Genomic DNA, 17615 nt, shown 5'->3' with positions numbered 1-17615 from the left:
TGAAAAGGCTACAATCCAAGACTAAAATGGAGGGAGAGTTGGTGCATGACTTTTTGTTTATACTCAATACTTTATGCACTCAATGAAGCCTCTGAAACTGAGATACAACAGAGTATGGATCTAGTCTCTGCCCCTTAATGCTAATTTTCGCCTGATAATTTATACCACAAAAACAGAGGTCCTCCACCAGCCAGTACTACACCATTCATACATGAGATCATTGGTTATAGCAAAGAGAGAAATTGTAAATGCTGTGGGTAAGTTTACTTACCTTGACAGTATACTTTTCAAGGATGTTGCACATAAAATGATGAAGCTGACACACATTGCCAGAGCTAGCTCAGTGTTTGGGAGGCCCCAAAGTAAAGTGTGGGAGAGAAGAGATATTAGGCTACTTACCAAATTGAAGATCTACAGAGCTCTTGTGCTGACCTCATTGTTAGCTGCCTGTGAAACCTGAACAGCATACGAGTGCCATGCCAGGAAATTGAATCTACTCCATTTGAATTGTCATAGGAAGAGTCTGAAGATCACCTGGCAAGATAAGGCACTGGACAGTGAGGTCCTTTCTCAAACTGAACTGCCAAGCATTCAAACTCTACTGCAGAGAGTGCAACTCTAATGGGTTGGCCATGATATTTTAATGCCAAACATGACTTTGCTTAAAAGACTCACACAAGGCAAGTGTTCATATGTAGGTCAAAAGAAGTGGTACAAGGACACTCTTGAGGTCTCTCTGAAGAACTTTGGAACTGACTGTGAGACATAACAGACATTGGTACAAGACCACCTAGCATGGCATGCCCACATCAAAGATGGCACTATGCTCTTTGAGCAAAACAGAATTGCAGTAGTTCAAAAGAAATACAAGATGCAGAAATTTAGAAACAGCTCCACTCCAAGTGTTCATGGAGGCATTTGTGCCTGACTTGTGGTAGAGCTTTCTGAGCTCTTAATGGTCTGATCAGCCATAATTTAGACACACTACACCTTGACTCCAACATAGCAATGTCATTTTTGTCCTCTTTGAGAGCCAAGCATTTTATGAATGGGACAGAAAACTCCTCATTACTGTCATTCAGTGTAAACTAAGCACGATAGGGCTTCTGGAGAATCATGAAGAAATGAAAAGTCTACATGCCATCCTTGAGGACATCACAAAGAAAAATCACCTAGAAGTATTGGAAATAGAGATTAAAGTTCAGATAGTTAGAATCCGTAAAGCATAGAGAACAACTCTTACTTTAACTCATCAAGAATTTTATGATCAAACTACAGAATTTCAATATCAAATAAATATTTCAGGTAGTTAAGAGAAAGAATGTCACCTACAAACATCAGGAATCAAGAAGTTATTGAAATGTAATATACAAAAAAGAAAAGGAGATCAGTTTACACATCAAAAATATACTGCAAAGCTCAGCTTAGACATCAGTAGAAAATTATGGACCTCCAACAAAAGGGAAGACTTTGAGATATTCCTTCAAGTGGTTCAATGGAAAGGAGTGAAATTGAAGTCACAGGACCTGAGTCCAACCCCAGCCCAGATAATTCCTATCTGTTTGACTTTGAACAAGTTACTTAAATTCTCTAGACCTCAGCTTCTGTATATGTAAAATAAGGTTTCTATAACAGATGAGCACTAAGGTCCCTTCCAGTTTTGGAGCTAGATCCATAGTGGAATAGGGACATAGGGACACAAGACACATAGTAAATGACCATAGTTACATAGTTTTTGATAAATCCCAAAACCCCCAGCTCCTGGGGTTGAACTCCCTATTCAACAAAAACCCGCTGAGAAAACTGGAAAACAGTATGGTAAAAACAATGTGTAGACCAACGTCTTACGCTGTATACCAAGATAAAGTCAAAATGTCTACATGATATAGACATAAAGTGTAATAAAATAAGCAAATTCGGAAAACATGGAATAGTTTTCTTGTCAGATCTATGGAGAAGGGAAGAATTTATGACCAAACAAGAGATAGAGAGCACTAAAAAGTGTAAAATGGATCTATGATCTTATGAAACCTGATGTAAATAGAGCATTTAATATGCATGGATTCAATTATCCTAATCTCTCTGTTGACCTCCAATCTCGCATCTCCAATTGCATATTGGACTTCTCAAATTGGATTTCCTATGAGCAAATTAAACTCAGTATGTGTCAAACTCTAAAAACCCTTCTTCCTAATTTTCCTATTACTATTGAGGATACCATTATCCTATCAGTCACCCAGGCTCACAATCTGTGTCATCCTTGGCTCCTCTCTCTCACCTCTTATATCCAGTATGTTGTGAAGTCCATCAACTTTATCTTCTTAACATCTCCCACTTACATCCCTTTTCCTTCTAATGCTTGCCACTACCCTGCAGCAGGCCCTCACCACTTCATACCTAAACTATTTTAATAGCTTGCTGGTTGGTGCCTCAGCCACAAGCCTTTACACATTCCAACTTGTCCTGCATTAGACTGTCAGTTTATCTTCCTAACGTGTGGCCCTGATCTTGTCACTTTCTTACTCAGCAAGCCTCAGTGGCTCCCTTTCACCTCCAGGATCAAATATAAAATCTGTTGTTTGGCATTCAAGGTCTTTCACAATCTGTCCCTCTCCTTCTTTTCCTGTCTTCTTACTTACATATTACTACTCCCCCCCAACATGTTCTGTGATCCAGTGACAACAGCCTCCTTGCTGTTCCTCAAAGTCACTTTCCTCTAGGAGCTTCAGTTTCCTCATCTGTAAAATGAGTTGGAGAAGGATATGGCAAACCACTTCATTATCTCTGCCAAGAAAACCCCAAATGGGGTCACAAATAGTCAGACATGACTGAACAACAAAACTCTCCCTTGTCAGCAGACCTCTTTTTTCCCTTGCTTCAACTACCAGCAAAAATAAGAAGAAAAACTGAAGAAATCTGTTTATGTTGATTATTTACAATTTATGTTGTAAGTAGCTCATTTATACATAGTTAAATATTGTCTCCCCCAGGAGCTGTTTGACAGCATGCACTGTCCTTTACCTTTCTATTTTTGTATCCTCAGTGTTCAGTGCAATGCCTGGAACACAGTGATTAATAAATGTTTTTTGACTGTTTTTGACATGAAACAAAAGAAACATTAAAAATGAGAATGTTCAGTTAGCAAGGAAAGATTAAACAGGGAAATCATCATTTCCATACTTCTAGGGTAAAATAAGACCATTGATTTGGGGCAAAGGGCAGTAAACTTTTACATTTTTTGACAGCTACTGAGTCATTCAAGAAAAAGCCTCTATGGACAAACGTGAAACAAGATAAAAATAGGGAGAGAATGGAATAGAAACAAATTAATATATTACAACTTAGAATCATGATTCCCTCACTATTAAATCTATAGTAGGGAGGGAAAACACAGAGGGAGAGTTCCTGGGATAGAAGCAGGCAGAAAAGAGACAAGGAGCAACCAGAGGATCACTTTTGCCTTCCCTGCTCTCAAGAGAGGCAGTGAATGCTTTTTCTAGTTGCTTGTCCTAGTTCATGACTTTGGGGAAAAAAGGGAGGAAGCATTGAAGAGTAGACCCTGGAAAGGAAGTGGATGTTGGCTCCCACCAATGTGCTTTCTGCCTTTCTCTTCCCCTTCTCTAACCAGAGATTTGAGACCAGAGCCCTGAATGTTGGTTTTTCTGGCACAAGAGAAGGCAGCAGCCAGAAGAGTTTGAGTGCTGAGAGTTCTCAGAGAGCTGGTAGCCAAGGAATACATGATTTCAATCACATATTCCTATAATTCTGACTTGATCTACTTGATCATATATATGCCCAGTGGTATCATCACTGATCTGAAGGATATGTATAATTTAATAACTTTTCTAGTATAGTTCCAAATTGCTGTCCAGAATGGTGGGACCAAATCACAACTTCACCTGTCGTAAAAAAGATTTCTTGGGTAGCATGACCTTCTAATTTAAATTTCTAGCCAGATAAGGGTAATTTCTTGGATAATGCCAGCCTCGGTTATTGTATTGCATCTAACCCTATATTCAAAATTTCAGAGATTTGGTCTTCTGTTGATAATAAAAAGAAGGATTTCCTGAGCAATCTATGCTGCTTAAAAAGGAAAGATCTTGTGACTCCTGGTACTTGTATGAGAATCAACAAGGGACTAGATGCACAATATGGATAGGTAGCTAGTGATCTGGATCTTACCTTCTGATGTTAGTTTGAGTTATTCAGATGGTATGATTTTGAAAGAATAGGGTCTCCCTGTATAGTAGATCTAATGCTTCCCTGTGGGGAAATCCCAAGACCTCAGAGTAGTACAATAAAGCTGAATGGCTGTGTAGGTCTCTGTGGGGCCAAAGAAGGACACCAGAATGTTGGAGTGTCATCTTTGTCATCAACCTCAACCTGTATTAACCTTTGAAGGAAAATCACTTGATAGTTCTATCAGTCTGTGAGGGGTTGTACGTATCACCGTAAAACTAGTCGCACTCATTGGAATGTGGGTGGGTTTACCCCACTGGCAACCCAAAATGTGTTTTCCTCCCAAGAAAAATCCAAGCTATAGGATGGTATTGAATCTGGAAGACTTTAAGCCTCTGGTAAAAAGGTGGACTCTCCAGAGGAAGAGGAGGACTATATTGATTGCTTATGGGTGATCAAGAGTCCTTTATGTTTTATTTGTATTTATGGACACCTATAAATCCTTTACATTTTTTGTATTTCTGTGCGATAGAATAAAAAGCTGTCTTATACCTAGTGAGTGCACGGTAATCTTGAGTGTTTATATGGGTTCTCAGGAGCCTTTTAAATCATATCTATAAGGAACTGGGCCCCAGTTATGTTTAGGAATCTCCCTACAAATTCTGAATGGGGGCACAAGTAGCTAAAGATTTGTGAATCAGTCCCCCAAATTGAAATCCATCCTCCAGGAGGCACTAAGGGGCATTCCTGTACTTCAAAGAAAGATACAAAGTCCCACAAAGTTCATTACCCTATAAGCTCATTAAGCTAATCAAAGAATACTCTTGACCAGATTAAGAGCTGAAAAGGACCTTTGAGGTCATTACTGACAGTCCTTTCATTTTACAGATGACAAACGTGATCCAGAGGGTTTATAAGTGACTTGTCCAGGGTAACTAATAAGTATGTGAGAGAGAACTCAAAGTCAAGTCTTCCTGACTTCAGGTCTAGTGTTCGATTCACTATGCCATCCTGCCTGTCCCTGTAGAGTTGTCTTTAAATATCTTGAAATGGTGTAGTATGGAAAAAGGGCTTGGATTTTCAACAGAGAAGCTCACCTGCTCAGATGATCATCATATAGCTACAGTTCTGGGGACATTTGGACAACAGACCTAGAATCCAGGAGTGCAGTGCTAGCAGCAACAACAGGCAATTAGACCATTTGCCAAAAGAAAAGCAAAAAACAAAAAAAGCTTATTATGATAAGTTAAAAGTCTATATCCTATTCTAATAGGGCATTTCTTCTACTTAAAAACATCTCATTCAAAGAGTGTACCAGAACTTGTTTAAAAAAATAACTTTTGGGAGAGGGGATTTCTTTAACTAACTTTGGTAGTTTTGGGAAGAAAAAAGCTCAGGTGCACATCTCAGGAGACAAGGACCTACCTGGAGACCTGTTCTATCCACAACTCACTCTTGCTCTAGTATTTTCAGGGAACATTTCTTAGAAGAAACAGAAATTCTCAGGGAACTGTTTCAGCAGCGACTCAAGGCAGCTTTCCCTACAAGGTTTTTGGATCAGAAATTTCTTCTACAATCTACCCCCATTTCTCCATAAGGATTTGTTTTTTTTCTTCCAGTGGTATTGATGTCTGAGTGAGGGGTTGTTTTCCATTGGTTTGTGAAGGGATAAGAATGATCTTGCTGCATGTGTTTTCCTGTTCTATCTTGTTAGTATGGCTCAATAAAATGTCTTATTTCCATTTCTGTTTGACTGGCTGGTGAGTTGAGTTTGCACTAGATAACTGTTTGAGCCAAGAATATATTTTCATTTTAAACTTTTAACCTGAGTGGAGCATGGGTGGGAACTCTCACTGCACAATTTAGAGTCCAAATAATTTTGCACCAATCCCCTCTCCCTGTGTGTGCTTTATCCAACCCATGTTCTACTTTCCCATTCCCCCTTTTCACCTTCTATCTTATTGCCCCAAAGGATAATTTCTCTCATCCCTTTCCTGCTTCTAATAGATTTTGTTTTCATCAGAGTGCTATGATATGGAAGGTGTGGGGGCATACTGACTCTCTGATTTAGGAGTCTCTGATCTATTTGTAGACCCAAGATACAATGCTCCTTCCTCTGTCTCCTGCAGCTAGACTTTAGCTAGAGGGGTTCTTCTAGCCAAAAACCCCATAATTAAGACACAGAGTACTAAATTTCCCAAAATACTTAATGACCTTCCAAACATTACTTTTCCAATCTTATTGAGAGAAAAGGGAGATACTCACTGACCTGGGTCCCCGTAGATGAGAAATGTGGTGACTTTGGGATAATTAGAAAAAGTTATATTGTTAATAACATTAGAATTAGACATTTTGCTTTCCTTAATCCCTTGAGACATAAAGAGAAAAATATCAAATTGATTTGGGAAAATTCCTTACATCCCATATTCAGAACAGAAAGAGATCATTGTAAATATTCTACGTGGCAAAAAAGGTATTAGTATGTTAAACACTTGTTCCTGTAGAATCTTCCTTTGATTTTCATTTTATAAAAACTTCTATATGTCCATCCACAAAATCGCTGCACTAATGCATCATCACAATATAGAAGTGACCTTATGTATTCAAAGGCCATACCAATAGAATACCAGTTCTAACAGGGAGAAGTTTCAGAATGACATTCCAACTTGGTGAAGGTTGGTGGGGGTCCAAAGGATACTTGAGGAACTATATCAATTGCCTGCATGAAGATTTTTTCCTGCTTTTTGCAAAACTCCAAAATACCAGAGTCACATATTAGTTAATCGAATAACAAGGGAGTGCAATGTATAGTCAATCCACCAATCCATTAGATATTGCTCCTTTCCAGCTGCTACTAACCAAGGGGGAGGGGGGGAGAAAGAGGTCAAAGAAAGGTCTCTAACATGTAAGCAAGAAATCTCCTCCTGGACTTCTGGGAGCCAAGATGGCAAAGTAAGCAGTAAATTGCCATAACTCTCCCATATTCACCTCTATACAACCATGAAATAGCACCCCAAAGCAAATCCTGGAACAAGAGAACCAGCAAAAAGCTTTCATAAGGGGAATATCAGAACTGAAAAAAAAAATTTGATCTTCAATATCATGACCAAAAAGAAGCCTAAAAGGTGAGAAGAAATTCAAAAGAGCTGAACTGTTAACATCCCTATATGGGAAGATGATACTTGTAATTCTTAAAAATTTACCACTAATAGTACAACTAGAAGGAATTATCTAGATATTTGGAGACACTATTTCCCAGAGACAAGGCCCAAAAAAGCAAGTTGTAACCTGAGTTTGGCATAACAACAATCCTTTGTGCTCTGGATGATCTCATCCTCTGTCAAAGCGCATTGCTTTGACCAGAACCAGTTTTTCATTGAGGGATCTATTATTTTCATATTAATTATTGACTGTTTAGACTTGTAACAACTCCCCCTATTAGGGACCTGAGAGCCAGAAGTCGGTGGTGTGCTGCAGCCTAAAGTGTTCCATTATATCTCTTGATATGCTCTCAAACCCTGTTTCTTGTTACAATCATGTGAACCAAGCCAGGTACTGAACTCCTGTTCCCACCACACTTACTGTATGATCAAAAGACTCAACAACCCCCTTATGCAACTTAGAGACTGTTCCCATGGGACCCAAAAATGCCTGTATTTTCCCAAGGGATGCCAACTATGGGAACTACTACTCAAGACCTAAGATGAATCATATTGCGGTCCAGCCCCACATTGTAGTTTTCATGTTTGTAAGTCCTATCCTTGCCAAAGAAAGTTAAGTGCTTCTACTTACGGGTTGGAGATGGGCTTTGCTTGCAAACATTTTCTTCACTCTGAAATTATTAAAACCATTACTTGATTCCTGACACACTTGCTTCTGGCCTCCTTTGTTTAGCTCTATCCATTCACAGGTTAGAGGTTGGTTTCAGTCTGGTTGACAGAATATACATAGACAGAGGGTACAGGTAGAAGGTGAGTTTGACATAATGACTTTGAAAATAATTAAAGGGCAGAGTCAAGATGGCAGAGTAGAAGCATGGACCTGCTTGAGCTCTCCCCGCAAAGCCCTTAAAATATCTGTAAAAAATGACTCTAAACAAATTCTAGAGCAGCAGAAGCCATAAAATGACAGAGTGAAACAGATCTCCAGTCCAAGACAACCTGGAAGGCCAACAGGAAGGGTCTATTGCACCAGACCTGGAGCGGAGTACAGCCCAGCATGGACTGCACAGGCACAGACAGGACTGGAACAGGTTTCAGGGCACTGAATCATGAGCAGCTGCTGCAGTTTCCTTATTTGTCAACCCACAAATGCCAAAGACAGCTTCAAAGGTCAGTGAGAAAGTTCTCTCACCTGGCTGAGAGGGGAATATGGTCTGATCCTAACCCCAGCCCCATACTTGCAGTTTCAGGGCAGGAAAGGGTGCTTGTGGTTGCTCACAGACCAGAGCACAGTCCAGGAAAGGAGTAAACATCTCTCCTCTCATTATACCACTTTGGAGGAACTGAGAATTTACAAATTCATAGAAATATCTCAGAGAACAGCTGCACCAAACCTCTGAAGCCTGGGGTAGTATACCCTCCACTTCACAAAGGGCTCAAAAGTCAATTACTTGACTGGGTAAATGGCCAAAAAGGGGACAAAAATAAGACTATGGAAGGTTAATTTCTTGGTGAAAATGTATTTTCTTTCATCCTTTTGGATGAGGAAGATCAAAGCATACAACCAGAGGAAGACCAAAGCATTAAAGTTGAACTGTTTGCATTCCAAATGAAAAGATGGCATTTGTAACTCATGAGACCTTTCTCAATATTAGAGCAGTTAGAGGGAATATATATGTAGGTGTATATGTGCATGTAAGTATGTGTATATTATATATGTGTACGTATATGTGTAGGGGTGTGTGTGTGTATGTGTATACATAGACAGAGGGCACAGGATGAGCTGAATATTAAGGGAGAATACCTAAAAAAAATAAAATTTACTGTTGAGAGGAAAGTACTAGGAGAAGGAGAAAGGGTGAGGTAGAATGTAGCAAATAATCTCACATAGAAGAGGCCAGACAGAGAGCTTTTACCATAAAGGGGAAGAAAGGGAAAATGAGAGGAAATAAGTCAGCCTTACTCTCATGAAATTTGGCTTGAGGAGGGAGTAACATACACTCAACTGGATATGGAAATGTATTTTACCCCGCAAGAAGGCAGGTGGGAAAGGTATAGGAAAGGGAAGATAATAGAAGGGACAGCAAATTGGGGAAAGGGATAATCAGAAGCAAGCACTACTGTGGGGGGAGAGAATGGAATAAATGGAGGGCAAGACAGGACAGAGGGAAATGCTGTTAGTCTTTTGCAGCATAACTGTTATGGAAGTGTTTTGCATGGCTACACATGTATGACCTGTTTCAAATTACTTGCTTTCTCAATGAGGGTGGGTGGTAAGGAAGAAATGGAGAGAAAATGGAACTCAAAGACTTAAAAACGAAGGTTAAAATTGTTTTTGTATACAGCTGGGAAACAAGATGTACACACAATGGGGTACAGAAATCTATTTTGCCCTACAGGAAAATAGAGGTGAGGAGATGGAAGAAGAGGGTGATAGGAGAGAGGACAGACTGGGGGAAGGGGTGGATGGGGTGTATACTGTCCTGGGATGGGGGTGGGGAGAGATGGGGAGAATATTTGGAATTTAAATTCTTGTGGAAGTGAATTTTGAATACTGAAAAATAAATAATTCATTTTTAAATAGAAAAGAAAAATACAAAGAATGAAAAAGAGAAGTACACTGAGTACAGAAGAAAGGAAGGGGTAGAATGAGGTAGATTATTTCACAAGAAATGGTGCAAAAAACTTATTATAGTGGAGGGGAAGATGGAAGGGTAGAATGTGGGCATCTCTTGAACATGACTCCTTTCTGTGTTGGCGCAAAGAGGGAATTATATGCATAATCAATTGAATAAAGAAGTCTGTCTTTTTCAATGTAGAAAGTAGAAGATGAGATGATTAAATAAAGAGCATTGGAAGGGGGCTGGGAGTCAGGGAACTGACAGAAGGGAGGGCAGATTTGGGGAAGAGATAAGAAGAAGACCAATGTTTTCACTGGTGAGGAGACAATGGGTGAAAGAAAGAGGACAAACAGGAGGAAAAAATAGGAAATACACAGTTCATAGTCATAACTGTGAATGTGAAAGAGATTAACTCTCCCATAAAATGGAAGCAGATAACAAGAGCGGATCAAAAATTAGAATCCTGCAATATCTTGCTTACAAGAAATGCATGAAGCAGAGAGATGCACACAGAGTAAAGGTAAGGGACTGGTTCCAAATCTATTATGCTTCAGCTAAAGTAAAAAAATAAAAAAAGCAGGGTAGCAATCCTGATTTCTGACAAAGCAAAAGCAAAAATTGACCTAATTAAAAGAGATAAGGAAGGAAACTACATCTTGCTAAAAGGTACCATAGATAATGAACTAAAATTAATACTCAACATATGTGTACTAAATGGTATAGCATCCAAATTCTTAAAGAAGTTAAATGAGTTATAGGTTCATGACAAATCAAGAGAAAGAGTACATTATGAAATTTAAAATAGATAATTTTGATTATATTAAATCAAAAAGCTTTTGCACAAACAAAATTAATACAGTTAAGATTAGAAGGAAAGCAGAAAGCTGGGAAACAATCTTTACAGCAAGTATCTCTGATAAAGACCTCATTTCTCAAATATATGAGAGAACTAAGTCAAATTTAAAAAGAATACAAGCCTTTCCCCAATTGATAAAAGGTCAAAGGAGATGAACAGGCAGTTTTCAGATGAAGAAATCAAAACTATCTATATGCATATGAACAAGTGCTCTAAATCACTTTTGATTAGAGAAATGCAATTTAAAACTACTCTCATGGAGCACCTCACACCAATCAGATTGACTAATATGACAAAAAAGGAAAATAATAAATGTTGAAAGGATGTGGGTAAATTGGGACACTAATGCACTGCTGGTGGAGTTGTGAACTGATTCAACCATTGTGGAGAGCAATTTGGCACTGTGCCCAAAGGGTTATAAAACTGTGCATATCCTTTAACTTAGCATTACTACTACTAAGTCTGTGCCCCAAAGAGATCATAAAAAATGGAAAAGGACCTATATGTTCAAAAATATTTATAGTAGCCCTTTTTGTGGTGGCAAAAAATATTGGAAATTGAGGCCATGCCCATTAATTGTGGAATGACTGAACAAGCTGTGGTATATGTATGTAATCAAATACTATTGTGCAATAAGAAATGATAAACAAGTAGATTTCAGAAAAAAACCCTGGAATGTCTTGCGTGAACTGCTGCAAAGTAAAATTAGCAGAACCGGGGAATCTGTACACAATATCAGTATAATTGTATAATATATTGTATAATACTGTACACAGTATCAGTAACATTGTATAATGATCAACTATGAATATAAATATGAGTACAAAGAACTCATAACAGAAAATGCTATCCATACCCAGATAAAGAGCTGAAGAACTCTGAATGCAGATTGAAGCATACTTTGTTTCACGTCATTCCTTTTCATTTGATTTTCTTTTTTTCATCTTTTTTCTTTTGATTTGTTTCTTCTTTCATACTGTGACTAATATGGAATTATGCTTTACTTGATAGCATATGTGTAATCTATATAAAATTGCCTGTCATTTTAGGAAAAGAGGAGAGAAACAGAGACAGTGAGAAAAATTTAGGGTTCAAAATCTTGTAAAAATGAATGCTAAAAATTGTCTTGACATATGTTTGGGGGGCAAATGCTATTAAAAAGAAATTTTCAAATAAAAATTTTTTTAAGTGATCTCTTCCTCTGTCACTCTAGGTTGTATTTTCCCTTACTAGTTGGATGCAAAATTCAGTATAAGGGGAAAGAAAATGGAATATCACTCTGAAACATTAAGATTAAGAATATTTTAATTGGTTCATTCTGTATCTGAGACACTTCTCTTCCTCCAATCTCACTTGTTCTCCCTGAATGGCTAGGAGAGGTAGCAGAATTGTTTTCTTTTTAGGGCGGATGGGAAGAGTTGGGAGGAGCAGTCCATAACAGTGATTTCATCCCTGTGGGGAAACTCTCAGTGTGGAAATTCTTTCCATGGATCTCAACAACTTGTCTGCAATGTACACCCTCCGAGAGTTGCCTGGGGGAGGGGGAGGGACTAAGAGGTTAAGTGACTTGCCCCAGGTCACACAGAGAATACGGGTGATAGGGAGGAACACAACTCTTCCTAATTCATGGATTAGGTCTAACTGTCTCTCAGAAGTTGGAAGGATAAATCATATATTTATGTGATATTTACTCCAAGGCATAAAATAAGTGGGGAGCACATCTCTGCTTCAGTAACTTTCAGGTGTGTTTTGAGTCTGAAATCTCACTTTTTAGGCTTCCTACCTGTGTGATCTTGGGTGAATTAACTTCTCTTGACCTCAGTTTCCTCAGCTGTAATATGAGAGGATAGAATGAGGTAGTATCTGAGGTCACTTCCAGAACTAAATCTCTGACCTCTATGAAATGTTATCTAAAACTTGGTAATCTTGTGAACTCATCAACAAATGGTGAGTAATGGCGTGTGAGGTCAATCCATATACAGGCTATGTTTACTTCTCATAAGCTAACCTTTCTTTGTAGTTCGAGCCACCCCCCAAAATCATATTATTTAGAAGTTATTTGGCCTAAGATCCATGGGACAGGCCCCTTGGTGAAATCATCCTTCCACTGATGATGAACATGAGGGTTCTGCTGTTGCTATGTTTGCGTTTAATGTGGGGCTGCCATGTCACTGATGAGGTCATAGCATTCTGTAGGCTCCTGTTGCTCATTAGAATCCTAACAGGTCCACAGAGGAGAGTGAACTCTGAGGATTGCTGTCTGACTCCGTCCTTCTCTGGAAGGTTTGAGTGACTTCAGTTGAAATAAGATCATTTCTTGTAGAATACCTAAGGGATTCAGACCCTCTTAGATACTGAAAAAAGGGGACCACAGAACTTGAGGGTCATCCTTCCCCAGGATTACTTTTGGTCCCTCACTATGAATCCTCAACATGAGGAAGAGTTGCCTGATCTTGAGGCTAATAGCCAAGCCTCACAGAATTCAGAAGGTAAGAGCTGGGGATTTTCTCCAAGGGAAAGAAGGATGGATTAGGATGGAGAAAATTAATCCTTCCCTAGATAAGTAGGAAGAAATCAAAACATTGTGAAGTTTGAGGAGACTAATGATGAGTCAAAAGAGGAGAGAAAAATCAACAAGGAGCTTGTGAGGTTGGGAGGAAGTGATGTACCACATCCCAAAGTCCACAGGAAAGGACTACTCAATATCACCCAGTAAGTGTTAGAAATTGGCACCATCCTTCATGACTTTGGGTCTATGGAGACTTGGGGCTTCTGTCTTGACTATAGGGCATGCAGGTCAATCCAGCTGATGAAACTTTTAAAAAATTTGCTGCTTAAAAATAATTTAGTTTGTATTTAAACAGTTCCCAACCAAAAGAAAGATAGAAAGAGAAAGTATAACAACTTACCCAAGATTGCTTGGCTAACAGAGACAGGATCAGACCCCATGTCTCCTGACTCCCATCCCACTGCTCACACTAAGCTCATTCATTTATGTGAGTCTCATCCTTCCTCAGAGTTTGTCTCCTATGTTCATTTTTTCATATGTTCAAGAATGAATGTGCATCAGTTGCTTTTCAACGCAAGAGAATGGACTCAGGAAGACCAGCTACTACTATATGTTAGACACAGGGAATACAAAAACAAGAGATTTTCCCTATCTTCAAAGTGTTTATATGAAAATTGAGTCACTTCTTGGACTCAGAGAATGCCCAGTTCTGGTCACATTGTAGACCCCAGCCGAGTAACAGTCCCTAAATGGATCCTACATCAGAGTTCTCTAGTCAATACCATGGCCCTAAGACCTACTTTGAACTTACTGAAGCAGAGATGTTGCCTTCATGTATGCTCTTCCCAAAGGGAAACATGATTACAAAGCACAACCCTAACCACTCTTCTGTGTACCTACACCCACCTCCACCTAAGTCTGCACCATAACCAGGAACAATATTTATAGGGGTTTCTAAGACTGTGCCCCAGACTTGTTGCTAATAGCAAAGAATCTGATCTCAGACATTATAGTCTCCCTTCTCAGTTAAATCCTTTCCTGCTGGGTTGAAGGAGGTAGGAGAGAATAGAATGACACAAACCCTAGAACTCCAAGGGGAATCTCTAGGCCTTGGGCCCAAAGAAAGCCCCACTTAACAGGCTCAGACTCAAGGGAAGTGTGAACAAGATCGAGCAGTGTAGAGAGGAGTTTTCTGGGCCCTTCAGAGACAAACTCCCAAAATAGGAATCTGAGAGAAGGGTCCACCTATGGATGCCTGTGCCTTTTTCCACCAACATTTCCTGACCCCTTGACAAAGGAAGTGATTGACCTGAGAAGGGTGAGGTCTACCAATAAGAGTGAAACTGAGAACCTCTTCACTTCATTTCTCAGGGGCTGTGAGAGCAGAAGATCTGATCCAGCCTGGGCCCAGTGGGGAGGATGGGGCTGAGAGGCAAGAGGAAAGGGGAGCTGCTTCTCCATCACTTTACTTTCCACTTTCCACTTCCTCCTCTTCTCCTTACCACTCTTGTGTCTCCTCACTCTCAGGCAGTGAAGAAAATCCAGTCAGCTTCAGCTACTTCCATGTAGAAATGATCACAGCTGAGAACATTGCATGGGAGCCTGATGCCAAATTGGAACCAATTCCAAAGAGGTCTAGGATATATAGCACGGAGGCATGAGAGGGGAGTGTACTAGATCCTTCTCCCAAGAGTGTACCCTTTGGCCTACTCATTGGCAAAGAGGCCACTCTGGAAGGAAATGGTAAAGAAATGGAAGAGGAAAAGGCAGGAACCTCAAGAGACCCTGAAAAAAGACTAGAGCCCCAGCCTCCTAGCTGGACTAGCCCTCCAGAAGGTGTCTATTGTTATTGCTGCCTGACCTGCTTCAGGATTTTCTCTACCCATGGGGCTCTGGAAGCACATACACACCATGAGGTCATAGAGGGTTTCAGCTGCTGTAGTTTTCATCATCCAATACAAGAGAGAAGAATCATCCTGCAGAATGGAGGTCAGAGTGAAGATCTCAGGAGACTGTACCAGGAAATTCAACTAGGGCATCAGGAAGACAAGGGTCAAAGTCAGACTGTACATCATTAAGAAGAGGAATGTGGTGAAGACCCATTCCTGAAGAGTCAACACACTTGAAGTCCCCTACAGTCCCTTCCAAGTAAAATAAATAAGGGAATTTGGGGTGCCCTATTTTGTAAGATGGTGGCTTGTCCATCAGAGCACCTTACCCAGTCCAAGCACTTCATTTTAAATTTCCTTCCAAGAACTAGGTGACAAACAAACATCAACATGACCCCAAATCCTCCCTCTGTAGCATCTGTTGGTCTGGTCCAAGAAAGGGAAAAGTCCTATAGACCAGAACAACACAGAGAACAATTAAGTCCAAGAGAAAACTAAAAAGCAGAGAGAGGACTCTGGCAGCATGAAGAGAATCTCCTAACCCCTTCACCCCCACACTTTCACATGAGAAAAGTGGTTATTTTTCTATTATATTAACAACCAATTATTAAATTAGGATCCTATTTCTTCATTCAGGGATCAGCTCCTATAAGCCAGTCAGTCAAATTCTGAAGGACTTTGCATCATCTAGATTGCCCAAATCCTCCAAGTACATGCTCTGAGATCTTGCACAAGACTGACCCCACCCAACTCTAAGACCTTTCAAACAGAGTCTAATCTAGGTGAATTCTTGCCCTTAGGAAATATACCCATGTCATTGTACCCTTCTAATAGAGCCTAAGGAAACCCAGTTTATGAAGGAGAAAGTCAACCAAAGTGGTCTGGGTAGAAATGGGTTCCCCTGTCCAGATTGCAGGAGGCAGCTGAGGCTCATGATCAAGTCACATTCTCATCAGGAGGAGCTGAAGACTTCTAGACCATCTCCTTAATAATGTCCCCTCATTAATTGTTCACTAACCCGGGGGCGGCACCTTTTCCAAAGGTAATTAAACATTCAGGGATCACCAATGTTTTGTCTTTGGTTACTGACACCACTGACCATCAATTTATTGATTATCAGTTAATCTAGCCTAATTAATAAATGGATTATTAATTATCCAGAAACTGTCTCTCAGGCTTTTCATTTGTTTCACACAATAGGCTCTGACTTCTATAGACTCACAGGACCATTGAATCATAGATTAAGAATTGAAAAGCATATTAGAGACCATCAAATCCAACCCTCTCATTTTATAGATGAGGAAACTGAGACCCAAGAAGGATCGGTGGCTTACCAAAGTTCACACAGGTGATAACAGAGGCAATATTGAAACTAAATCTTCTGATTCCAAAGGCTGTACCACGCCGATAAAACCACAACCCAAGGAACCACTCAGTATCATCCAGTGAGCCTAAGTTAGGAGTCAGTGCCATCCTTCAAGACTCTGGGTTTATGAAGACATGGGGCTTCTGTCTTGACCACAGGTGAGGCATTTGGGTCAGCCTAAAGTGATTTTTTAAAATCTACTGTTTAAAAACGATTTAGTTTGTCCTTAAGTTTAAATTGTCCCCAAATCAAAGAATGAGATAAGGACCAGAAGCCCAGAAAGGTATAAGGATTTACCCAAGATTGCTTAGGTAACAGAGACAGAACTAGACCCCATGTCTCCTTACTCCCATTGCACTGCTCACACTAAGTTCCTTGCCCATTTATGTGAGTCTCTCCTTTCCCCTAGGTTTGTCTTCCAGACTCATTTATATATAGGAAGCCAAATGTTCAAGAATGAATGTACAACAGTTGTTTTTCAACACAGAGACTGGACAGAGAACATCCTTAGAGGGAACATCAAGGAAGTAAGCAGATGAGTGGAGAGTGTTGCCGCCCATTCCTGAAAAACCAGTAAGTCTAGACTCGAAAGTCAATTTGAAAATGTTTCTTAGGCAGGCAACTACTCCAGGGTGGAGCAGGTCTGGCCATGTCCTCCTAGAACTGAGGAATGAATTGGATAGGACATTTTTTTCTTTTCAAACCTTTACCAGTATATTGTGAAAGCATATTGTCGACTTCCCTCCTGGGATTTCTCTGACCTATGAGGTCATTCAAGGCTCTAAAATTTCACACATCTTGCACAAGCTACTGTTTCCATCAGAAAAATCACAAGATTAAAGTTTGAAAACCCACAGTCATTCAAGCCTCTTGTTTCCTGGAAGTGACTGTTATGTCTAATGAATCATCCAATGGGGAAGATCTGGACTCTTACGAATTCAAACACTAACAGGTTTCTCTTTATTTTACAATTTGTTCTTTCATTGTATCCAAACACTCGAAAATCCCAGTCGTGACTTACAGGGGTGAAACAG

General features: G+C 39.8%; 1 long non-coding RNA gene across 1 annotated transcript in view; it reads left to right on the top strand.

Annotated features, from left to right (window-relative positions):
- Positions 1-9841: 9841 nt before the first annotated feature.
- Positions 9842-17615, top strand: part of LOC140526064 (uncharacterized) — a 46646-nt gene continuing 38872 nt past the window's right edge. Inside the window, exons 1-2 of the long non-coding RNA XR_011974228.1 lie at positions 9842-16739; positions 16991-17154. This is a non-coding gene — a long non-coding RNA (uncharacterized lncRNA). The remainder of the gene's footprint in view (positions 16740-16990; positions 17155-17615) is intronic.

Source organism: Notamacropus eugenii, chromosome 2, assembly GCF_028372415.1.
Source record: "Notamacropus eugenii isolate mMacEug1 chromosome 2, mMacEug1.pri_v2, whole genome shotgun sequence".
In the NCBI taxonomy this organism is placed as follows: domain Eukaryota; kingdom Metazoa; phylum Chordata; class Mammalia; order Diprotodontia; family Macropodidae; genus Notamacropus; species Notamacropus eugenii.
The sequence above is the reverse complement of the archived record's forward strand: the minus strand, read 5'-3'. Positions and strand labels throughout refer to the sequence as shown.